Raw genomic sequence first — 26,895 nt, 5'->3', positions numbered from 1 at the left:
TACAGACAATTTATATACAACCACCAAAACTACGTAACATTTATGAAGCCAAGAAGTGCATGCTGACAAGGGCCTGACATAGCTCTCTCTTGAGGCTCAGCCAGAGCACAACAAATACAGAGGCAAATGCTAGCAGCAAACTATTGAACTGAGAACAGGGTCCCTGTTAGAGGAATTAAAGGATTGAAAGAGCTGAGGGGGTTTGCAACCTCTTAAGAACAACAATGCCAAGCAACCGGAGCTCTCAGTGACTAAACCACTACCCAAAGACTATACATGGACTGACCCATGGGTCTAACTGCATATGTAGCAGAGGATGGCCTTGTTGGACACCAATGGAAGGAGAAACCATGGAAGGTCAATGGAAAGACAAGGCTGGGACCCCAGTGTAGGGGAATGTCGGGGATGGGTGGCGGTGGGAAAGGGGATGGTTGGGGTGGGGGAACACCCTCATAGAAGAAGGGGAGGAGGATGTGATAAGGGGCTTATGACTGGGAAATGGGGAAAGCGAATAACATTTAAAATGTAAATAAAAATCCAAAAAACATAGGAAATAAATGTGATGCCTTTTTAAAAAAAATATTGTTGGCAAATGTGCACTCCAGTAGTCACACTGGCACAGCGAATCCTTTATTCATCAATTAAGTAATCTTTATGGCCCCTATACTTTATTTTCTTATTATCCTCTCCAAAGAACTTTAAGTTCTTAATAGAACATCTTCGGTGTGGATCTCCAAATATCTTTAAAAACAGTGAAAATTTATGAGGTCCCATTTGTCAATCCTTTATCTCAGAGCATAAGCCGTTCGTGTTCTGTTCAGGAAATTTTGCCCTGTGTCCATTTGTTTGGGGCTCTTCTCCACTTCCTCTTCTATTAGTTTCAGTGTATCTGGTTTTATTTGGAAGTCCTTGATCTACTTGGACTTGAGCTTTGTACCAGGAGATAAGAAAGGATTGATTTGCATTTGTTGAAAATGTACTCTTTTTCCCACTGGATGATTTTAGCTCCTTTGTCAAAGATGAAGTGACCATAGGTGTGTGGGTTCATTTTTGGGTCTTCAATACTTGTCCATTGACCTACCTGCCTGTCTCTGTACCAATACCATGCAGTTTCTACTATGATTGCTCTGTAATACAGCTTGAGGTCAGGGATGGCTTCAATACACTAAACAAACACACATGCACACACAGGCACACACATACACACACTACTGATCATCTACTACTAAGCATGGGGCCTATATTATCAGAGAAGCATGCTCTTCTAACAGAAATGTACAGCAGAACAAAAATTACAGAGTGAGAGACTTTGGGACACCTAGTCCTAAGTGGAATATCTTCATCAAAGCACTCCCATCAGCCCTAAGGGAACATGGATCCAGATATGTAATGGTTGTAAGTACCAGAGGATGCATGACAGCAGGGCAACAGTGTCTTCCAGACACAGGGGTGGACTGAAGTACACATGAACGCACAGAGGCTGTGGCAGCACGCACAGATTCAAGTGACACAAAGTGTCATTGCTGAGATGGGGCAGTAAACCCAAGCTCCCACACTTAGCACAAATGATTATTTAGTTCTTATGACTATAAATCTATTATCACTCCAACAGGATTATGCATGAAACAGAAATTATCAACAAAGCCAGAAATATCAAAAAAAAAAATCAAAACAAGCAGAAGAGCACTCGGCGAAGAAGGCAGAGTCAGCTTAGAGCTCCACAAACTCCATTCCTGTGATTTCCCAAGATTTTCTGCTATTCGGTAGAAGACGCTATCATCTGAAAAGAAAGAATGAATGAAAGAAGGAAGGAAGGAAGGAAGGAAGGAAGGAAGGAAGGAAGGAAGATATAGAGACAGAGACAGAGAGAGAGACAGAGAGAGATAATTACAATTTCTTAACATGGCAATTACGCAAAGCTGTGATAAGTATTAGAGAAATACACACCTAACCAAACAATATAGAATATCATAGTAACAAGATGAAAGTGAGGAGCTACATAAAACCAATATGTATGACTAATGATCTAAAACCACACTGTTATGTAGATCTACACCAAAGCAAATTTTATAATTGTTGCACCTAGTTAATACTATATCAAAATTTTGTGCTCAACTTAAGGAACTCGAAGACACTTCTAAAAGATCTAAAAAAAATGAAAATCTAAAATTTAAAAAGATATTCTGTTAAAAATTTAAAGAAGACAGGCTGCATAAAATGAACAACAAAATTATATTAAAAGCAAACCATAGAATGGCAGAATCAGGGATGACATGGTCATTAAACTTGTTAATGTGACTGTATTAACCCTCCTAATACAATTATAAACATTGAATTAACTGACTTTTTAAACTTTTCAATACAATATGCTCTGATTTTCAAACAATTCCTAACAGTTCATAGATAAGCAAGATATGATTCTTGATTTAAAGGCATTAAACAGGGTCAAAAAGTAAAGAAACTCCCTGAAGTAGAAGTTAAGTTCTCATTGCTGAAGCCATCAAGAAATTTTACTTCAGATGCCTCTGGACTGAAATTAAAAGTCCCCTCCCTGAGGACTACCTTTCATGTTACCACACAGCCTTCCAAATGAAAGAAAACACTAAAAGTCTTATTCAAATATGATGTCCACAAGCCACTTCAATGACCAGTATAGCATGATAAGCCAAAAAGTGAAGTAGTGGCATGGGCAGTAACCAATGGCTCTTCAATTGACTAAAAACCCATTCAATAGAAGTAACAGGAGTCTCATTACTGTAAACATAGCTATTACTCAGCACTAGTGAAGTCATGGTTATTGGAGGAAAATCTATGTCTAATATACTAAACCAACATAACCTTTACACTTTTTTTTTGTATCCGGAGATAAGTGTAACTTTCTCCATCATTAAGGAAACTTTCCACTGCTGCAGACTGGGACCACTATAAAGTATCCATAACTAACCAATATTCTGATTTGCTAAATGCAATCCCAATGGATATAGCCATAAAATATTCTCACAGGCAAGGCTCATGGAAAAGGGGATGAAGATGTTGAAATACTGTAAGATCCTAAGGACCAGTGACTTTGCTGTGAGATGGCATCTCTTAGTAACAAGAAAAGCCACACCTTTAAAGTTTCACCAACATGATGTTCCAAATGATAGGTGGATGAGGAAGACACCAATGAACATTGTAACTGCACAGGGAATAGGTCACAAGATTTTAATCTGACAGAAAGAACCACAGGTAACAGAGAAAAATCAGGATCAGGAGAGATGGTCCCCCCATGGAAGAGAACACCAGTGGGTTGTCTAGCGCCAAATGGTCAACGCTGAAATCACACAAAACTAACATTATATGGACTTAATAAGTTTTACTTCAGAATATGTCTATATGTATATATATGTATATATATATGTGTGTATATATATGTGTGTATATATATGTAGACAATAACAAATGATAAAAGAGATTATGAACAGGAGAACAGGTAGGGCTATAGGTAGGAACTTGTTGGAAGTAAAGGAAAAAGAGAGATGCCGTACTTAAAATACAACCTCAAAAGAAATAAGTAAGAAATCACAGTGAATAGCACATGCAAACACCCTCAGAGGTATCACTAGAAACAGAGCAAATCATTTTATTATCAATATTCTATTTGATTACTAGGAAGCTAAAAATGTATAAATTAATAATTAAATCAAGAAAATATAGCATAAAACAAATTAATATTATACCTCCAAAAAGCAATTATTTTTATGTGTTAATGAAATTTTTCCAGAATACTCTATAATCTCCATTATGGCAGAAAAAGATTAGGAATTGTTAAATTACATATGACTGAGATTAATCTACATATTCAACTAATCATTGACAGAACTGACAAGCTGATCTCAACTTTATATGGAAATTCCAGAGCCAGAAAATGTAAGACAAATTTGTATAATATCAAAATTTTCCAAATAAAAGAATAACCATTGTTTCATTTCAGATAATACCAAAATATCACACAAATAAGACATCTGGTCTAACATAACCAACCACTTTAAAAATTAAAAAATATACCACTACAATATGTCCAATTGATTTTTACAAGAGTCATGAAAATTCAATGAATCATTCCAAAATTAGCTATTTCAACAACCATATTTTCAGCAATGGGGTTGGGGCACCTTTCACAAAATTTCCGTTTTAATTTAGAAATTGAGGTTGATGTAATTCAAAGTTAAAAAATTGAAACATTTATAAATAGCAATAACTAAGTCAAATGTGAAATTTTATTTCCCTTTGATAAGTTTTATTCTTTCAGCATGCCTAAGATTTTACTGAGCATCGATAAAGAGATCTGTATTTTGAGTTCTTTCTTCTGTAGGCTTGGGGCTTGTGGCAGCAATGTGACAGAGTCTGAATGCTGTCACTATTTTGGACATCATCCATTGTTGTTGCTATGTAAAGAAAGCACTCCACATAATATTTGAGCAGTCTTGTCTTTTAATTTCATGAACTCTACACATTTTGCAGTTACTGTCATATAATTTTTTATGCCTTGTGTCTTGCTTTTCTGTGAAGCAGAACACCCAGACGCCCTTGATTGACAGAAATGTGCCCTTCCAGGGATGGGATAGTTCATTGTTTTTCTGGATATTAGATATTCTGCATCACATATATTTACATCATGATTCATAATAGTTATGAAGTAACAACTGAATAATGTTATGGCTAGGGGTCACTACATGAGAAACTGTATCAAAGAATTGCAGGATTAGGAAGGTTAGGAGCTCGACACTGTTCTCTTCTTCCCCTCTTAACAGCATTATTAAGAGAACTCTCTGACATTTCTTTTTATTATTTTTATTTTATTTACATCCCAATCACAGCACCCTCCCTCCTCAATTCCCAGCCCCATCTTACTTTTTGTGGGTCTCTAGAGAGAACACTGATAAAATACCGCTTCTCCTCACAAAGCTGCAGTGCCCATTAGTCATTCTTTTGTCTTATCTTATAATTCTTTTATCTCCACAGTACTTAATATGAATATACACTAGTGTTTGTTACCAAATAAAAAAACGTGGTCCAAAATTTGCTGAACTTCTTCCATTTTTTAAAAGAAAAAGTTATCTTATTTTTCTATTTTCATTTCACATTTTATATATATATTTACAGTCCCGTCATTGCCCCCCTCCTGGTCCACCCTCCTACAGTTTCTCATCCTATCACATATGTCATTCTTATGCTAAACCACTCTAATGCGACCTGGAGGTATCTTCTTTCTACATGTATTTCTGCTGTTTTGGCTGTGGCATTCATCTGTTAATCTACAGATCTCAACTTTACTTCATGATAGCCTTATGAATCACACATTCTAGGGTAGCAGTTTGGCCTGAAATACTAGAGTTCTGTTAGGTCAAACCATACTCTCAGGATTCAGTTTGTATGACCACTTTTTGTTATAAGACAAAATTGATAACATACACTACTTCCGGTATTGCAATTAAAGTGAGAAGCTCTTTAATAAACACAAATCTACTCTTGGAATTTCCTTGTGTTTCTGGGCACAGTGATTTTGTCCAGCAACTGATTTATTCTTTTTCCTATTGACAACTTTGGAGTTGAAGAAAATGTTGCACATCTAAATCTTGTTCTTCACTTTATTCTCTACAATAGACTCCCATGATTCCCATCTCCTAAGAGTCAACTAAAATTTTGTTCAGTTTACGTGTGTCAGAAATCTTTCATTAGCACACTTTACTATCTAAGATTCTTTATTTGTGTATCAAGTGTGAAATTGCACTTTTGTTATAATTTACTGAAACCACTTAGTAGGGCTAATAGGGTATCTGCTTCAACCACTATGCCTGGCACACAGTAATATACATAACTTTCAACTGTAATGAAATGAATAACCACCATGAGAATAATATTATATCAAAACTTACTTAAATATCTTTATTAAATTGTGAATATTTCCTATTTATTTTTACATAGTAAGGTACACTTCACTTTTAAAAGTATCCTACTTGAAAGTTTCCTGGTTTTCTTTTGACAAAGAATGCAATGTTCAAACTGTGATTTTTAAGCAACAAGCCAGAATATCTCATCCAACTCTGTCGATTGTTAATGCGTTTCTATTATAGTAAGGACAAGGAGTCCTCAAAATAAAGTGAATAGCACAGACTGACCATCTACCAATTTATAGACAGGTGTTCTTTCCTTATATCATTCTGCCTCTGAAACCTCTAAGTAATTTGCTAGTTGTAGACAGACAAATGGAGGCTCTGTACTGCTACAGTTCTTAGGCAGGGCAGATTCACCCAGTAATGTTACCAACAACATCCCCCACAGACATATTTATTACCACAATTCATTTTGCTCTGCATCAGCAGGTCCATCTGGCAGAAAAGGATTGACCAGGTGTTCTGGGGAAAGTTGGCACACAAATGCCTTGCATATTGTGACACTAACAGGAGGAAGAGATTTTTTTAAATGAGAGGAAATTAAATTATTCTTGGTATTTGTGAGGTTACAAGACATTTTTAGGTGGTAAAAATTATGGAACATCTTTTTGCCTTATTTGTTGCTGGTTTTTGGCTTGGTCTGAATTATCAGAATGAGGAATAAATATCCAAAGGTAATGGAGTGTATGTGCATTTATGGAGGGAATAAACAAAACCATATATAAGCCTCCTAAGAATTTTGCGGTAACACAAATCAAAAGACCAACCCCATAAAACCATTTGCTAAATCGGAAATATTAACAAGACCTCTTTCTTGATTAGTCTTGATTAGTTGGTATCTGACTCAGGTTTCTCAATCAGATGCCAAGAGTATAGTTCACAAATGGCCTTTCCTCTACTAAATTTAATTTTGCAACCAGGATTATTTAATCCTTTCCTCAGGGTGAACAATTTTCTGTGTATTTTAGCTTATCAAAGCAATGAATATATTATTCATTAGGAGACCAGATCTCATTCTGGCGAGGAAGAACTTTCATTGAACGACAATTGCAGTACATGTTCATGTACTCTACCCACATTCCGTCCAAAGCTGTGGACAGACAATGAAATGCTCTTTCTATAGTATGTGCGCTTGTGCACAGTAAGAAGAAGCTTCCAGTGCCAGTATCAGCAATATGCAGGACTTCTAATTTCATCACATAATAAACAAAATCAGACTAAGGGCCTAAAGTCTGAATCTTGAGCATGTGTAGGCTATATTTTAAAATATCCATATATTTTTATACACATATATTTCTGTACACTAATTTTACCTGTTCCATACTAGGAGTCCTAATACTGACTCCTCAATTTTAACTAATTTTAATTAATTACTAAGATTTTTCAAGATGACATAGTAATGGTTGCTTAATATTTATGAATATTAACACATCACCATATGCTTAATTTGTCTCTTTATAGCTAGATATTAAAGATAAATTATTTCTAGTTCCTATTGTAATCTAAATCATTGTTTAGCCTAGAACACATGCACAGAAAGTATATTTACTACCTATGGCTTTGTTTTTGTGTTCTGTTTGGTTTCTGAGGCAGTGTCTCCATTACGTAGCACTGGCTTTTTGGAATTCACTCTGTAGACCAGGATAGTATTGAATTAGCTGAGATCATCTCGCCTCAGGCCTTTGAGAGATGGGATTAAGGTCATGAGCCAGTGTGCCTGGCAACTTTCTAGTTCCATATTGATCTAATGATGCAAATAGAATTTCGTGTATTGAGATTTAATAAAGCAAAAAGTTCATACAATTACATCACATTGCTTTCTAGCTTTAATCTCTGGACTCAGGCATTGGGGGATAAAAGAGCGAGACTTACAGAGTTTTGGGAAGGAGGAATTGGTTGCTGGCCACTAGCCTATCATATCTCTATGGCAGGTGGGAAGGAACTGACAGGGACTCAGTGATATTTCCCTTCCAAAAGTGTAGCAGGAGATTCACTTGAAAGTGTTGAAAGTTGTTTCTCATTTTACAATGTGCTGAGACATCTCCATTTTAGCAAGAAAAATTGAGAACAAAGCTATGTTGCCTTTAAAAAAATTTAATAATCTCTCAAGCCGAGTTTATAAGAACACTGTGTTCTTCCTGTGGGGCTTAATAAACTACTTGTATTTGATCTTAACATTACAGTGAGGAGTTTCTGAAATTTTCACTTATATTATTTGTATTGCATCACTATTTTATTGAGGAAAAATGTCTCTTATAAGGAAAAGGGTTAAAAGTTACTATTGTTGAGTTGAGCGTAACATCATCTTACAGGAAAAAAAAAAACATTTGACTAGGTATAGATTTTTCAATAAAATAGTGAATATACACCTGAGAAACCTACATGTTAAGTCCATCCCTATCACATTTCTCAACATAAGTAATAAGATTCTCAGCATTGAACCTGTTAGAACCTCAGTTAAAGCTCTAAGGATCATCAATCAGTTTTCCTATTGCCTGTTGTCAATAACAACTAGTCATTTGTACTAACTTTAAAGGCTACAACTTACCTTGTCTCTAAGGCAGGTTCTACCTACCAAGAACTCCTAGAACTTTTTTCTGTTTTATTGTTTGTTTCTTGCTTAATTTTTTTTTTACAAGAATAGGCTGAATATAAAGTATTCTTGGTCTTCACATATGTCTTTTGACAGTCAGGTTTTAAGAAACTCCAGTGATTCTCACACTTCTATATTACATCCTGTAGATGAGATAGGATTCTATTAAAAGGTCATGATAAATGGGAAAACATCTGAATTTGTTTAAAAAAAATCCTTGCATAAACTTTGAGCTCATTGCCAGGGTCACTTTTCTTATTGGCTCAGATGCTACTGAAAACTCTTAAAACCCTTTGTTGTTGGGTTTAAGAACAAAGGTTCTTGTATACTTGGGAGATGGCTCATAGATGCTGAGGGTGGTTTTTGTCCTTCAGAACTTTTATAGGAATGAGAATAGCTGAAAACAAAGATGTTCGAAACAGATTATTCCTTAGTCCATTCTCTGATGACGCCATAACCACAGCCAAGCAGAATTTGAACACACTAATACAGGAAGACAGAGTACACAGCTGGCTGATGACCAGATTCTCTCCTAAGAGATATCTTTATACAGTCAGTGTGTAGTGTGTTAAGCCATAGAGAGCATGTAATTGACTAGTACACTTTTATTAAAACACATGTCCGTTCGTATCTGAGGAAGGTTAGTGCTGGTGTACATGAAGAGTCTCCTAATTCCATGTGTGTAAAAATCCCTTACACAAAATGACGTACTATTTATACGTAATAGATATAAGTATTCCAATAAACATTAAATTATTTATAAATACTTTGTAATACCCTAAGTGTAAGTAAAACAAAAATATTTGACAAACTGTGTTGTTCAATGGATAAAAACAAGAAAATAGTTGTGCACAGGTAATACAGACATAACTAACTTTAGCATGTGCAGTCTGCATTTTGGTGTACTGCTATGTACATGTGTAGAATCTGCAACTCCAGAGACTAACAAGAATCTACTCTTTTTATCCTGTAATATTTCTCTCTTAATAGCATTCATTATTTTGATTCAGCTTACATTTAGAGGTTATATTTTATTTGAAATTTTGTTAATAAATCTAACATTCAAATGATTCAAACAGAACAAAGTTCATCCTTCACCTTCCTGACTATTTCCTTATATTCAACCATAAAGGGTCACTTATCAACTCAAGAATATATGTTTCATGACATTTTAATTTATAGGTACTTTAATGACATATACTTCATGAATTTGAAGCTGTTCTATTGTATGTGGTATATTGACAGAAAAAATAGTTTTGGTAAACAATAATTGAAAAATGCTCATAATGTTTTTGCAGAATTTCTTGTTTAATTCTTTCTTAAAGTCAGAAAAATAAAGAATATTAAGCTACATGTATCTTTGAAATGAAATGACACTTAATGACTCCATATGCATAATCTGTAAGTTCTGTTTTATGGAATTTCTAGATATATTAGCAGTTCATGACGTTTTCTCTGTTATCTTTATAGCTTACCTAAAGTTTGTTCATTTCAAGACTTGACTGAAACATACATAACTTTACCTTTCAGTCAAAGTTATTATACTACAGTATGAAAATAATGAGATCTCCATTAATAGAGCTGCAATAAAATTAATTAAAGATTTTTAATAGCTAATAAAAACATATATGGAAATTTTAAACTAGATTTTGTTTAAAATGACAGCTTCTTCAGAACTCCATAATGCTATAATAAAGTGCCATAAAATGAATTATTTGGATTCAATTTCTTATCTGATAGGAACGAATCATTCTATATAGCTGAGTAAAAATACATTATAGTTTTCCTTTTACTTTAATTATATTGAGAACTACATTTTAGACTGAAATGAAGCAAGGGTCACATTCAGAGAGAATCATTACCTCTTACTAGTCATAGCAGCCAAAATATTCACTGGGATTTACTACGGTTTTATGAGTTTTATTAGCATCATTGATGACACTGGAGAAAAGAGTTACTAATTGAATTACTTTTTACCATATGAGAAGTTTTTGAACAAAAATGATTGTTCTTGCAGTGTTCCTAATTGTTTTTTGGGCTGAGGTTAGTAAGATTTTTTCTTCAAATTAATAAGGCAGTCGCTATGGACTACAAACAAATGATGTGCATAGGTAAATTTTTTGTGTTAGAATATGAAAATTGTGTAATGACATGACAAACAGTGGAATATAACACTTTCACTTCATTTGCATAACATGGACATCATTAACATTTGATATGGATTATGCTATTTAAGAATTCAGTGAATCATAAGACCAGAATCAACTAGGAAATAATATTTTACCTGTGGTTTGTTGATATATTCAAATGAATTCTGAGAAAACAACTGGAAGATATCAGTCAAAAGATTTTTTTGTCTTAATTTCTTTATCATGTTTGGACCTTTAAGAAATATATACCATATATATATACACCACTATTTAGTGAAAATGTATTCTAGATTTTAAGGAGCACACTCCACATACTATCTTGTTTCTAGTTCTTAAGTCCTAAAGGTCTTTTCACAAAGGTAGGTTCGACTCTGTTCTATGGGATGTCCAGCCTTGTGGTTTTCATCACTGTGAAGTATGCTCAAGCAGATGAACGTAATTCCTGTTTTCCTTTTGGAATGGGCCAATCACTTTGAAGCCTGTAGTCCATTATAAGAATATTCCATTCAGTAAGCTCTGCATTCTATCATGTCTTTGGAAAACCAATCTGGTTTTTAAAAAAGTATTTCTTTCCCCCTGTACAGTAAGGATGAAAGTTCCAGAACACATACCATATTAACTACACTGAAAAGCACTACACATGTGCACATGTAGTGCTCACCTAATGAGGAATTCACAGCTGTAACTGTGCATGTTTGTGTGTGTGCATGCACACTTGTGTGTGCAGGTGCACAATGAGTTTAGAAAAGGATGTTGTATCCCCTGAGACGGAGTCATCATTTCCTGTGATCTATTGAAGTAGACAAACTCAGATCACCTGCAATGGAGTAAATGTTCCTAACATCCAAATGGTTTCTGCAACAATTTCCTTTACCTAATGCAAGTATTTTTTTTAATTACTGTCATTGACACTTTTCATTGACTTTCTTGTGTAAAATATTCATAAAATTTTTAAATAAAATTCCATTAATATTAGAAATCTTCTCTAGGAGAGCTGCTACATGATTGTTGTCCCAAGTCACAGGAAGTAGAAGCAGGTGTTAAGGAGCTGAACATTCCAGTCATAACAAGTTTAAGTCAATGTGGGGAAAAAGGAGGCTTAGTCTCAAACAACCATACAAAAAACAGTCTTCTTTATCAGATATTTACTCAAGAATATGTTGTGTAGAGAAGACAAACATTAATGAGATTCTACTAAGAATGGGGAAATTCAGTGAGGTTGTAAAGATAGAGAACATCTCCATGTAATTCATCATTTTAGGCTTCATGGACTTGCTATATTTTCTGCATCCCATAAGTTTATTGTTTTATTTTTGATATGAGAAGTGTAATTTTCTCTATTTATCTAATGAATGATTACGTTTATAATTGTCCTACATATTTTTATTGGAAATGAACTCATTTTTTAATCAAATTCCTGAATAAATGAGCTAAGTTTTCATTATGGCTGTGAAATAAATATAATTTATCATAATCTTTGCAAAATTAAAAATCCCTAGCCAAGCCCCATCTGCCTTGTTAAATTTAAATGATTGTGGGGCTCAGGGCCTTTAAATTCATTCAGGAAGATGGTAGTTTTAAACTTCGAATTCTTTCCTAAAGTAAATAACAACTTTGTTTCCTAAAATTTCATACTTTAAATTCTACTTCATTGCATATCCTAAACAAATCATTAGTCTCGGCATATTTTCCAGTAGGTATCTTATTGGAACTTTGGAATCTCCTCAGGATTTCCATAAGTTATAGGGAGAATTGGGGTTTACTTTGGTTTTTATTAATCTTCTTAATAAAACGATTTTAAAACCAGACTCAAAATGTTGCTGAAAAACAAGTTTATTAAAATTTCAAAAGTAAACCCCAGAATGTGCTAACTATAAATCTCAAGATTGGCCAAGAGAAGGAAAAAGAACATTCTGGAACAACCGGGATAGAGGTTAGACACATGGCAGACAAACATCAGTATTGCAGTCAGGAAGGCCTTTGAGAAAGAGTAAGGGATACCAAAATGTTATCTAAGCTCAGGAATTAGAAAAAGCATATTCAGAAAGTATAAAAAATGGGAATTTGCAATTTTGTGAATAATTTAGTAATATGTGGATAATGGAGCTCTCCTGGAAAGCTTTTATGCTCTTTGCTATTTACCAGGGGCAGACGTTGTTTGTGAAATAAAAGAACACTATTTTATTAAATACCTAATTATTGTACCTAACTCTTTACCATGGCCTAAGATGATCCTACATTCCTGAAAAGGGAGACTGTCTCACAGCCAAGCAATTGACCCTCTCCAACTAGAAGGCCATGTCTCCACGCAGGCAGAAGATTCTATTGGCCATGAGGAGATTCTTCTACTCTAAAAATGAACTATGCCATCTTAGGAATAAGTGTACCTTCTAGTCCACTGGAAGTATGGGCCAATGGTAATGGGGGAATCATCTGAAATCTAGATTAGGTGTATTAGTATATATCTAGTAATTCTTCAATTACCCATCAGACTAAGGCGAAAAGCAGTAATAAGCACTGCAGGTTATTGTTATTTCCAAACTCTGTGGAAAAATAACTCACCGTTCACGGATTTTATGAAAATTAGGATGACATCTGAAAGTGGTCACTGTCGTACAGGTGATGTGAGCTGCGATACTGTAATTAACAGTCACCATGTCATTATCACGCTGATTGAAAATTAGTTATACGCATGTGAGCAATTAAGAAATAATTATGGAAGTTGCAGTTATGTGAACATTATAAGGTCTTTAATTATTATTCTATTGAAGCATATTTTTAAAATTTACATATCTCATTTAAATGTATCATATTAGATAGAATTGTCCTAAACTAGTATGTATCTTACATATTAGATAAAATTACTATTGTTGACCTTGAATGCTCAGCTACCTTATTATTGGCTAGGATAATAAAACTGAATTACTGGTCTCGATTATTGGTCTGTTATGAAAACCTTTGTTTAGACAAGTAGTGACTTGTTAGAAACTAAGACGTGGGTATACACAAAAAAATCACTAGTTTTTAGTTTTTCAGAATATTGGGATATAGATGATAATGTTGATAAGCTTTAATATTTTGGAACGCATTAAATTATAAAAATAAATATTCTAAATTTGGTAAACATTGAAATTCTCAGGTGTGATAGATGACTCAGACAAAATTAATTCCATGATAATATCTATATCTATATCTATATCCATATCTATATGTATATCTATATCTATATCTAGAGAGAGAGAGAGAAGGAGATGGGGGATTCTTTAATACATCAGAGACATTAGGGACTCTGCAGCAAGGAGCAGAAGGAAGGTTAGTAAATGGAAAAATACTAAGAGGCCATGTCAGGATAATAAAATTATTATTTAGCCTAACTAAGTGGATTTTCAGTGAAAATAGACCAGGGTGTTAAGACTTCACTTGGAGAACATAAGCAGACAAATAGTCTGACCAGATACTGAAAGAGATTAAATGTCAGTGATAGAGATACCAGTGGTGTAATATTTTGTTAAAGTGATGTAGTGAACTTGCACACAATGAGCCTGGCAGACTATTCAATAGCCTGAGGAATCTGCCATTGGCAAAAACGTCTACAATGTATTCGCCACTAATGATATTTGAAAGGAGTGGTAGCTGCTGCCCCCTTTTTCCACTGCATCCCTCCAGGAGAGTAAAGCTCACTGTCCACTTGCTAAATATGTTAGTTTGCAAGGTCTATCTGGTGGTTGACACTGAAGTTCCCTAGTTTTCTACTCAAGTGGCAAAGCCTTGAGAAGTAAGCAGACTGGGATAGTTCTGTACCTGCTTCTCTCTTGGTAAGAGAGCCAAGTTGCCTATCAGTTATTAAAACAGTTGCTCCTTGAGATTTTTGTGTGTAATCTAAAGTTTCCAAAGAAGCTGGACACATAGAAAGAGATCAGAGGCACATAGTTATCAGAAGGAACTCTAGAGGGATATAGTAGGAGATAGGCTTTATGAAGGAGGTAATAGAAAAATTGAGAGAATTAGCAGCAGAAGAGAAAAGAAAGGTCGACAACATGATGGGTGTTTATAAAGTCCAGAACTCACCACTCAACATACTACTTTATAAGCTTACTAATATTTAATATATGTTACACAATTATATATGTGATATATATAATGCATGAACATGCATATTAAATATACTTATAAAATATATAAAATATAAAATTATATAAAATATGAGTCAGTAGTTGTTCAGTGTTAGATGCTTGTTGCTTGCTTAAAATTCTTGGGACTTGCCAATCATTACAGTACTTGAAAGTTTCAGGTTTGGAGTTTTCAGTGAATCTGGGTTCGCTTAGTGAGACCTGTTTCAAGATGATCCCGACAGTACCCAGTTTTTGCCTAAGTGTCTCCCATGCAACACCACACTGGGCGTGGCACTCACCCGATCTGGGTAATGAATACATACATGCTGTTTTTCTATGTGCTTGCTCTGTTTTCTATAAAAAGCCATGTATCCCTTACCCACTAGAACCACTGACTGGTTTCTATGAGGTAGTTATTGATGGTACTGAGGGAAGCCAACTGACGTTCAGGCTCAGTTTTGTCCTGTGCTTTCTTGTGCTTTGATATCCAGCAGGACTTTGAGTTTTATTCTGTCAATTCTTCTCATTTCCCTTTGTAAAATAAGCATCTTTCCATCCTTTTCTCCCCCTTTTCATCCCTCCCTCTGTCCCTTCCTCCTTCCCTGCTCCTTCCTTCTTTTCTTCTTTCTTTATCATATTTTAATTTGCTTTGTCCTATTCTTTCATATTGAGCTAGGGTTATTTTGCACCTGATTTAATCTGTTAAAATATTAATTCTACAAAAAACATTTCTAGCAAGATGCTGTGGAGATGACTTGCTGCAGAAGTTTTTTGTTGTGAAAGCAAAACAATGAGTTCAGCTCCCAAGCACTCATGAGAAAAGCCAGGTGTGGCAGCACAAACCTATAATCCTAGCATTGTGGGAGGTTAATGATGAAAGGAGAATCTTTGGGCCAAATTAATCAATTCGTTTTAACAAACAAGTTAAAGATAAATCTGCCAAGTTCAGGGAGAGACACCAGTTCAAAAAGTAAAGTAAAATCAAGAGAGAAAGAGACTCAAATTTGATTTCTAGATACAGCAATCATGTATGCATGCACATGATAACATGCACACATGTACACCTAAAGAGACAAACACACATGGTCCTAAAAATTGACATGCCATACTGTTAAGATTGATTTTGGACCTCATCATTTAGCTTTCAGAGGATTCATAGGGCAGGCAAATTAAAAGAAGGTATGATTCTTCTTCAAATGGTAGCATGAAATGTCAAAAACCATTTTAGCTGCTAACTAATCTGTGATTCATTACTATCTTCAATTTAAAGGCATCGTTTAAGATGAAAAGGATTGCATGCATTTCAGGAAGTAGCTAATAGGTGTCAGGCACCATGGTGTGTACTACACCATGACTAGTACAATGACTAGCCCTCAACACAGAACCCAGGATTTTCATGATCTTTTAAAGTAAGTTCTGAGCTCTTTAAATATGAATATTAACATTTTCTGTCCTGCTACAAATTGGCACAATTTTACCAGATAGGCATACTTAAATGCTGAGAATATACTCATTAACCATATCAACCTGAGAGATTTTGGTCACAGCTACTCATCAAATGAAAGGATATATTTGTAGGGTACATGGCAAAACAAACTGAACAGTTATTCCTGGGAGGTAAAAGAACAGAATGTTATATGACTATATAATAGGAATACAAAGTGTTTGTGATGTCGTATATAAATATTTTGTGATTTTTTTAATTATTGAAATTCTAATTATCTAATTGCTTCCTTCCATTTCCTCTTTAACACATCCAAAAACACTCTTTGCTTTCTCTCAAACACACAGACTCTTTTCTTTTAACTGTTAAATATATAAATTTATATTCTGAAATATATAAACACAACTTCTTCAGTATGTATATCACTCAAAGAAGGCTGGTCACTTGGTATAGGTTAAGCAATTCCTGTGCCCCTTTCTGGAAAATACCATTTTTCCGGCCCTCTATTTTCTGTAGTTTCATATCATTCTTTGCCTAGTTCTAAGGTTTTATGAGGTGTCTTCCTTCTGCTTTTGCTTGTCTATTGGTAGTGTCATTGTTCAAGTCTTGTTTTGACAGCTACGTTCGTAAGACTTCATGGATATATCTTCTCTGACATTTCTAAGAGGTACAATCTCAAAGCAAACTCCTGTTTCTCTGAATTTTGCATGTTTTCTGTCTTGTTTTCTGTAGATTCTATACCCATGTACAATGTTTCTTTATCTTTCACCTTCAGTCTAGAACAGAGGTTCCCCCATATTGTCACAATAAAATAGTTCAGTAAAACAAATTACTTGAAATTGAAATGAAAAACTAAATAACAAAACTGTTTCTATGTTTTGCTTTTTATTTTTCTTTTCTTTAGTAGTATCTAAGATGGGTTACAGTGTCACTATTGACATGAAACTATTATATTTGCATCTCCTGAGTTTCTATATCTTGGCAGCAAAGATACTAAGTGAATGTTGTCATCTATCTTTTCAAGAATGCTCATGTAACAATCAGTCTTGAATGACAGATACATTGTATCCACACTCCATGTCTCCCTGACAGAAAAATATCAGGTTTGCAAATATCTTTAAATGATAACATTACTTGTATGTATATAATCACTTTGTACTTGTGAAGGGTGGCATAAACAGATTCCAAAATATTTCATTTTAAAGTTTACTTTTAGCTAGTAATACTTTTAAAAGGATGCCTTAAAATATTGTCCTTTTTTCTTTCTTTAGCTCTTCTACATTATTTACTTTCCAATCGTCTCTATTTGTTAAAATAAAAATATTCATCTTTTTGTTCTGAGGGTTTCTCAAGGTGTTCTTTTTCAAATTTTTTATTGTTATTCTATTTATTAACATTTCATATGTTATCCCCCTTCCTGGTTTCCACTCGGCAAATCCCCATCTGCTCCCATTCATCACTGCTTCTATAAGGGTGATATCCCACCAAAACAACCAATCTAGCCATACCACCCTAGCATTCCCCTATGCTAAACCATCTAGCCTTCACAAGACCAAGTGCCTACCATCCCATTGATGCCAGATAAGGTGATTTCTTTAGTAAAGCTACTAAATCCAATATAGGTTGGATTTTTATACAGGTCTTGTTGTTCAATGCTGTTCAATTCTGAAGGTAAGTTACCTATCTAGGATAATAGAGAAATTTTTTATTCCTTACACAAATATAGCAGATTTAGAAATTGTGAATATACATTTCTTATTCTTATAACAAAGCACAGTATATAGAAATATGTCAGTTGATTTCTTACTTGTAAAACTCATTGTAAATGGAGTTGAGTCCAGTGTATAAATTGAAACTCTGGGATACTAATATTTTGGTGAATAATAAACCATATTTTTAAATAGAAACAATGGCCTCTTCTCAACATCTGGTAGGCAAATTGATTTGAATTGGGTAAAACTTAGATATTTCAGATATCTTATCAATCACATCTCAGCCATCACACATGGCAATACATACGTGTGTGTGTGCGTGCGTGTGTGTTCAAGAAAACAGCAATAAAAAGGAGTTTGTGTGACTCTTCCAGAAATATAAAATGATACAATTATATTTCCATTTTTTCACCTGATTCTAGGACAAAATAAATTTGCATTATAAACAACTCAAAGTTTTCTTAGATTTTTTTCCCCAATCACTATACCTTTCTGCCTTCAGCATTGTGCTTTCCTTTCCTTAACAGAGATAATGAGAGTTCTTTGCTTAGTGCTAAGAAGTGATCCTTATCTGAGGAGTACATGTTGATTGGTATATATGTAGACAAGTGCTATCCGAAAGGATCAAATCTGTAAATCTGTATTTGCATAAATGTTGCCACCCTTAGATAGGAATATTTGGCTAATTTAAGAAAGTAGTTTGAGCAAACATGAGAAGTAGACTAAAGAGTTCCTCTATGATCCTTGCTACAATGCTTTCCTCCTGATCCCTGCCTTGAGGTTCTGCTTTACCTTTCTTAGTTGATAGGTAATAAACTCAAGTTAAATAAACCTATTTATCTCCATATTGCCTTTGGTTAAGGTTTTTGTTATAGTATCAGAAAAATAAGCACCAATTATTAATAGAAAAAAAAGGGTATTAAATTGGACTGAGATTGCGTTGGTTGATGCAATAGCAATTGAGTGGGTTAAAAGAGGTACAGATGTAATCATACTTCATTATACACATACAAAATTATAAAAATGTAGAAAAAGTTAACAAAATAACTAACGGTTTATACTATTGACTGAAGGATTCATTTTGCCATTTTCAATATCTGTGAAAGCAACTGCATTGACAGGAGGTTGAGTTGGTTATTAAACGCTGGATGGATGGATAAAAACTTGACTTGGCAAACTAACTACCCTATAGTTAGAACATAATAGATTATGTGTACCAAAAAGTGACAGTTACATAGGCAAAGTAGATAAGAAAAGTCAAGATGTACAAAGGTTATAAAGATTTTTAAAAAGTCCTATCTGGTGCTTGATTTTTTTTTTTTTTTTTTTTTTTTGGGGGAAGAAGTTCTCACTATGTAGCTCATCCTGATTTTAAATTTAAAATCTTCAGCCTGCTTAAGTGCTTTGCTTATGACTAGGCACTGCCATTTCTGGCTAGTAACATATGCATTTGAGAACGTCTTTGTTTACTATAGTTAAATGAGACGATTATTGGTGGCAGTCGAGTAATCTTAAGTGTTGTCTTTTATCTGTCTCCTATATTAAATATTTCTTAACTCATTATACATTTGACTACTATATAATATAAAACACCTTATTTTATTTATACGCATCAAGTTTTATAATGAGTATATTAAATAATTTATCTATTAATTTTGGTAAAATATAATGGTTCTGAAAGTTTTGAATTAGCTATGATTTAAAAGCTACAATGATTCAAAATAAATTAAAATAACTTGTATCTACAGTTCTAGTGATGATGAGAAATTGATCCTTGTTCCATTTATGGCTTATTAAAGTATCATGGATTCCCTCTATGTTGATTATGCAAATGAAAATCAGAATTGATTGTGATGATAGTAAATGAAACAGGTGTTAACATTTCTAATGTGAACAGAAATGTCACAAAATGTCTGTGTTTAGAGGTTTGTTTGTTTTTTCCCCATGGGAGTTTGACATGCCTGGAAAGCATGTAGTAAACAATAACTGTGAAATCATAAAGCACTGGGTTCCTAGTGAAGCTGGAGTAAGGGTAGAATGAAGATAAGCAGGAGAAATTGCTGTTAACAACATAAACCAGAGGTTATTGGATTTTGATTATGACCATCTTTAATAATGATCAGTAAATGCAAATAAGGTCTTAAAAACCAATCAAGTGTATATAATTCATATAATTCACTTGGTTTTTCTTTCATAGATTAAGCTCAGTGGAATTATTAACTAGTGAAAATTAGTCCGCCCACAAAATCGTTTCCATCCAGTAGAATTACACTATGGAATCCAAAATATATTGATAGTATGGAGTGAAGACAGCACTTTTGCTGTCCTTTGAGACCATAGCTTCCCAAAGAGACTTCCTGTAATGTAAGAAGACAGACTTCTAGATCAAACTCACATGACTTTATGTCTTTGACCTCTCTTTAGGGACGTTGACTCTGCCACATGATGCCAATAATCAGCTCCTCTCCATGTGCCTTCAATGTTGGGGCTCGACTTCAGCTAAGGCTGTGCCTCCACCAATCCTTTCGATCTGTTCCTTAGGAGCATTCCACCTCTGCCACATGAGTCAAGTCTCAGGTCTCCCACATGCTTGATGCTTTTCCACCCGGTACAGTTCGGAAGACTCTTGAGCACATCCAGAGTCTACGCTGAGATGCAGCTTTGTTCCTCTCATGACCACAGCTACAGCTGACCTTGAAAAAACACTCCCCAAAAAGAGTATTTTGATACAGTGGCACTAGACTCTTCTTAATCACAGCTATGGTTTCAATTTCGGCTAACTACCCATTGTGCCAACAAAACAAAGGTTTTACCTTTACAGATTTTATTTATAAGGTTCTTCTCTTCACATTTTTTGTCTTTAACTCTTGAGATTATATTGTAATTACATCATTTCTCTCTGCCCTTTTCTTCCTCCAATCCTTTCTGTAAACCCTTTCTTACACTCTTTCACATCATATTCATGTACTTTCTTCATTAATTGCTATTACAGGTTTATATTTATATAATATGCACATCTGTATTATACATATATAAAACATACCATATACATATACAATATGTAATATGCATATGTATAATTACCATATGTACAAAAACACATATCACCTAAAATATAACTCGCTCCAACACTACTCTTACACATGTTTTCAAGGCTGGACATTTGGTTTTGAATCTACAGATCCTTATTAAATGCCTTATTACAAAATCAGCCATGATAATGGAGTACTACTCAGCTATCAAAAACAATGACTTCATGAAATTCATAGGCAAATGGATTGAACTAGAAAATATCATTCTGAGTGAGGTAGCCCAATCACAGAAAAACACACATGATAGGCACTTACTAATTAAGTGGATATTAGCCCACAAGCTGGAATTACCCAAGATACAATCCACAGACCACATGATACTCAAAAAGAAAAATGACCAAAGTGTGGATGCTTCCGTCTTTCTTAAAGGGAGAACAAAATATTCACAGAAGAGGATTTGGAGGCAATGTTTGGAGTAGAGATTGACAGGATTGGCCATTCAGAGCCTGTCACACATGGATATATAGCCCATCTATATGCAGCCACCAAAACTAGATAAGATTGTTGAAGCTCAGAAGTACATGCTGACAGGAGCCTGATATTGCTGTCTCCTGACAGGCACAGCCAGAGCATGTCAAATACAGAGGTGCATGCTAGCAGCAAACCACTGAATTGAGAACAGGACCCGCGTTGGAGGAGGTAGAGAAAGGATTGAAAGAGCTAAAGGGGCTTGCAATCTCATAAGAACAATGTCAACCAACCAGAGCTTCCAAGGACTAAACCACTACTCAAAGATTATATACATGGACTGACCCATAACTCTGATCTCATATAGCAAGGATGCCCTTGTAAGATCACCAATGGAAGGAGATGCCCTTGGTCCTGCAAGCCTGGACCCTGCAGTGTGGGGAATGTCCAGGATTGGGGAAGTAGGATGGGGGGAACACCTGAGCTAAATCCCCAATAGAAGAGGGGAGGGGATGTGATAGGGGCTTATGGCTGGGAAACCAGGAAAGGGAATAACATTTGAAATGTAAATAAAAATATCAAATAAAAGAAAAAAATAAAGTCTCCATTAAAAAATATATTGGATAAATTTTCAAACATTTTTCTATGACCTGCATTTCTTCCAACCCTCTTGTGCTCTAACAACACTTCGATAAGATCAGAACACTTATATCTCAAAGTCCCAAAATGTTTCCACAGTCCTTCCTGCTCAAAAAAATCCCCAAAACAAAACAAACACTTTTCCCTGAAGAAAACAACATCAAAAACAAGAGAAAACAAAACAAAACAAACAAACAAAGACAACCAAGCACACAAAAGAAAATAAAAACAAAAAAACATGGTCAGGTCAATCAATCTGCATACTACAAAAGGAGAAAGGTAAACCCCAATACAGGTACAAACTCTTGGTCTAGAACGGTATTTGCTGCAATCATGACAACAAAGCTTGCAAGGGTAACCAACCAAGATATAATCTGAATTACGGTCCGCTCCATATTGTGATGTGTTCTGTCTTCTATATCGTGTGAAACAATTTCTGGTGCTGATGTTTCCTCACTAGTCCCTCACATCTGTTAAGGTGAGGTAAACTGAAACTCACTCTTGCTGTACCCTGGCAGTGTTGATAGTGGTATAATTGTTTGGGATGCTACTATCAATGAAGGATCTTTCCTTTTTCTGGGAAAAGCAGATTCAGAGTCTGTCCTATCTGAATTGTGAAGGTGACACAATTTACAACTATTTGTCAGAAAACCCTTAACTGAGAAACAGCTTCGATCAAAGTGACTTTCAGGCATGTTCAGAAGACTGTCTTGAGTACCAATTGATATAAAAGGGTTCATCTTACTGTCAGCCATACCAACCCGAGGCAGGTGGTCAAGGATTCTCTAATGAAGCTAGGTAAATGAGAGACAGAGAGCAAGCCCAAGAAGTGAGTCAGAAAGCTGTCCCCTTATCTTTTCTGCCTTCAGGTTCCTCTTGAATTCCTGCCCTGACCTTCCTTAGTGCTAGATTATGATCCAAAGTATAAGCCAAGTACCCACCTTTATTTTCAAGTTGAGTTTGAAATTTTTGGCCTGTTTTATTACAGGAACAAAAAAAAAAAACTATGGAAATAATTCCTCTTTTTCCCTTAGCATAATAGCCTTTTCTCTATGGACCAGTGAACCAATGTGAGCGTTCCAAGGCTATGATTCATAAAGATTTCAACTAGGAATCCAAAAGTGAGGAGAAAATTTCTGGCTAACTTTGTAGATTTACCTTGTCTACATGTAAATGGTTTCAGGCCAACATCCACTTTTCAGTTGACCTTTTAAAGCCTATACTCAGAAAAGCACTGCAGTGGCCTTTTGGGTTATTAAGAATTCATACCAATTGAAAGCTAGCGCAATGAACAATGTTCAAAAATTTGGATATTTTCACTCTTTCCAAGCAAGGTTACCTTGTATACTATATCAAACTCCTTTGAAAACAATCTGGAAAAAGTATTTCTATTATGTAATTATCATAACTTTTAGTGCATATTGCTATATTGACTGTTATATTGATTGTATTGTATTTTTATTATGTCAAGAGTCTCCTTCCCATGGTAAACAAACTTTCCTTCATCCCTGGTTCTTCCCTTGGAAGCACTTTAGATGCTTTTGATTGTCCTTAGAGGTTTTTTTTCCCAGTGTGTGTATGCTGCCTGGGTGCATTTTATTTTCCAACTTCAATGTACATTGTAGACTTATTGCTCGATTTATTTCATTTATATCAGAAGTGGGGTGTGACCTCAGGGCATTTATTCTAAGGTACTGCTTATTGAGTTGTGGAGGTTACAAGTCAGTCTTCCCAGGAGTGTTTTACTGTGTAATGCCAGGTCAAAGTCCACAGAGAAACAAGTAGAAAGAAAAGATAACAAGAATGTTGAAATCATGGGAGAATAGACTGACTCTCAGGTCTTCTGTTGTCTCTAATATTAATGGACAGAGCATCCTATAGAGTTATGAACTTAACATTCTTTTCCTTTCTACTGGTAGTTAAATATTTGGGGAAAATAAATGAAGATCAAAAGCAAAAAATTGAAGGCTTGTCTTTTTTTTACAGTGTCAACTAATTATCTTTCAAAATACTACTTCTGTTTTCTATTTACCCTAAGTAGAAGAGCAAAGGGATGTTGACCCTTGCTATAGTTCAATCAGAGAAAGGAGAATCGCAGGTTACGGCTGCTCAGGGCTACAGAGTAAGTTCAAAGCCAGCATCGACAGCTTAGGGAAAGCCCAACATAAAATGTTTATAGAGCAAACTAATAAATAAATAAAGTTCTGGGGATGTAGTCCATAGGAAAGAGAGTCTATAGAATGAGGGAGGCCCACAGTTTAATCTAAGTAGTAGGCCTTACAGAAAATGCTGTTAAACGTAGTCAGGTGACACATTAAAAAACATGTTAGTATATTCTCATTAATGAAAGTATCTCAAACTATGTCAAGACTTTGTGGGTCAGAGTTCAGACAATCCCGCTGCAGAAATGCTCTGGATCTTGAAGACCATAACCATTTCACTTAAAAGTTAAGTGTTGCTAGTACACCTATACGCATATTTAATGGTAAACCATGGAAATAAAGGATGTCAAATATTCGATGACTGTATGCCAGCTCGTGACTTCTAGGCATCCCACACTAAGCACGCATGTGTTCAGGTCACCTTTCTCTTTCACAGCTAATCATATTAGAATAAACTTCTCTCACCATCAATAATGGCTCACGAGGAGAATATTCTCCAATCTCTTAAGGAGAAAATTTGCTTGGATCCTTGAATAATATATTGCAGAACCATTGTAGGCAGTGTCTCTCTCTAAACACTTAGGTTTTTATCTCCTGTAAAGACTAGAATTAAGTTTATATCTCAATTTCTTTGGATTAGATTCGCCTTGAAGCAGTGAAGTACATCATTGGAGCTACTCACATTAGTAACTTAACATCATATCATGCTATGGGTCTTTTCTTTCTTAAAATAATAGAGTTGTGTGTCTTTCCCCATATCTCCGTGGGTTTATTTTTGGTCATTTTTTGTACAAGAGCTCATGCACTTGTAGTGATGGCAGGAACTGAGGCAGAGACTATGAAGGAAGCTATTTATTGGCTTTCTTCCTGTCTGAGGGTAGCACAGCCCATGGTTTACTGGACCCTTTTTTAAATCAAACTTTAATCAATATAATGCCCTGCAGACTTGCTTATAGGCCAATGTGATGGAGACACCTGCTTAATTGAGGTTCCCTTTTCTTGGATGGTGAAATCTTGAGCAACATGAAAATTAATTAATTAATTAATTAATTAGTACATGTATAAAGAAATATATAACACATTTCTATTCAAATTATAGAACTCAAGTATCATGATATTTTTCTCAAATAATTATAATCATATCTGCATTTCTATTCTCAGTTTCTCCTTTGAATCCACTTACATCATAACTGGATAATTGATTACAGAAAAATCTAAGTGAGGATGCCTCAGTCCCACTTGAGAGGGAGAAGAAAGCAAAAAAGAGGGGAGGGACAAAGGGATCTGGGAGCAAAATGGGATGGGGTTGGGAAAGAGGGGAACATGATCTGGTACTGAATGGGGGAAAAGGACTAAAGCTCTGAGGTCCAGCAGGAAGAATGGAAACAGGCGACCTGGGGAAGAAGGAGGTAGCAGAAGGTATCAGAGACCTGGGAGGTGAGAGACTCTCAGGATTCAAATGGGGGGGGATGAAATGCCCTACAGTGGGTAGAGGGAATTTATTGAATCCACTTCCAGCAGAAAAAAAATCAGGGCATCAAGTGAGGGATGGGTTGCTATCCCACAGTCAAAGCTCTGACCCATAATTCTTCATTTCCGAAAGAACTGCAGGGATGGAAATGGAGAAAAACCTCAGGAAAAGAAAGCCCAGCGACAGGCCCAAAGTGGGATCCAGCTCAAAGGGAGGCCCCAAGACCTGACACCATTACTGAGGCTATAGGGCGTTCACAAAAAGGGACCTATTATGACCGCCCTCCGAAAGACCCAACAAGCAGCTAAAACAGTCAGATGCAGATATGTGCACCCAACCAACCAACAGAAGCTGCTGACCCCTGTGGCCGAATTAGGGAAAAGCTGGAGGAAGCTGAAGGGGGTGACCCTGCAGGAAACCACCAGTCTCATTTAACCTGAACCCCGAGATCTCTCAGATACTGGCTCACCAACCAGGCAGCATACAGCAGCTGAGATGGAGCTCCCAACACATATACAGCAGAGGACTCCTGGATCTGGATTCAGTCAGAAAAGAGGCCCCGTACCCCTCAAGAAAATGGAGGCACCAGGGAATTTAGGGGTCTGGTAGGGTGCTTGGGTGGGGACATCTTCGTGGAGACAGGTGGGATAGGGAGGAGGTATGCGATATGGAACAGTCGGAGGGCAGACCTCAAGGGAATAAAATTTGGAGTGTAAAAATAAATTAATTAAAAAAAAGAAAAAGAAAATGAATGGAAAGAAGGGGAAATGTGAATGTTGTGTTGTTGTTCAATAGGAACAGCTTACGTCAGAGAAAAGTGCCTTCTTAAGGAAGTCCCCGATTGAGGGACTCTGCTACTGTCATGTGTACTCGGATGAGCCCAGTGTGTATCTTCAGACTACAATATAGTTCCTTATCAATATATGCATGATGAAAAATACCTGATATTTTTCTTCTTCTACAGGAGTCCTTCAGGCAGGTCACCCACTACTTGTGCTGCCTCCATTTCTCTAGTGATCCCTGAAACTTTCCGACGCATTTCGCCTGTACTCAACATCAATGGGTGGTAGAAAACTGTCTTGGCCGTCACTACAGTTAAAGGTGTTGGGCGGGGATATGCTCTTGTGGTGTTGAGAAAAGCAGACATCGACCTCACCAAGAGAGCCAGAGAATTCA

This window comes from Rattus rattus, chromosome 4 (assembly GCF_011064425.1).
Source record: "Rattus rattus isolate New Zealand chromosome 4, Rrattus_CSIRO_v1, whole genome shotgun sequence".
Lineage (NCBI taxonomy): Eukaryota > Metazoa > Chordata > Mammalia > Rodentia > Muridae > Rattus > Rattus rattus.
The sequence above is the reverse complement of the archived record's forward strand: the minus strand, read 5'-3'. Positions refer to the sequence as shown.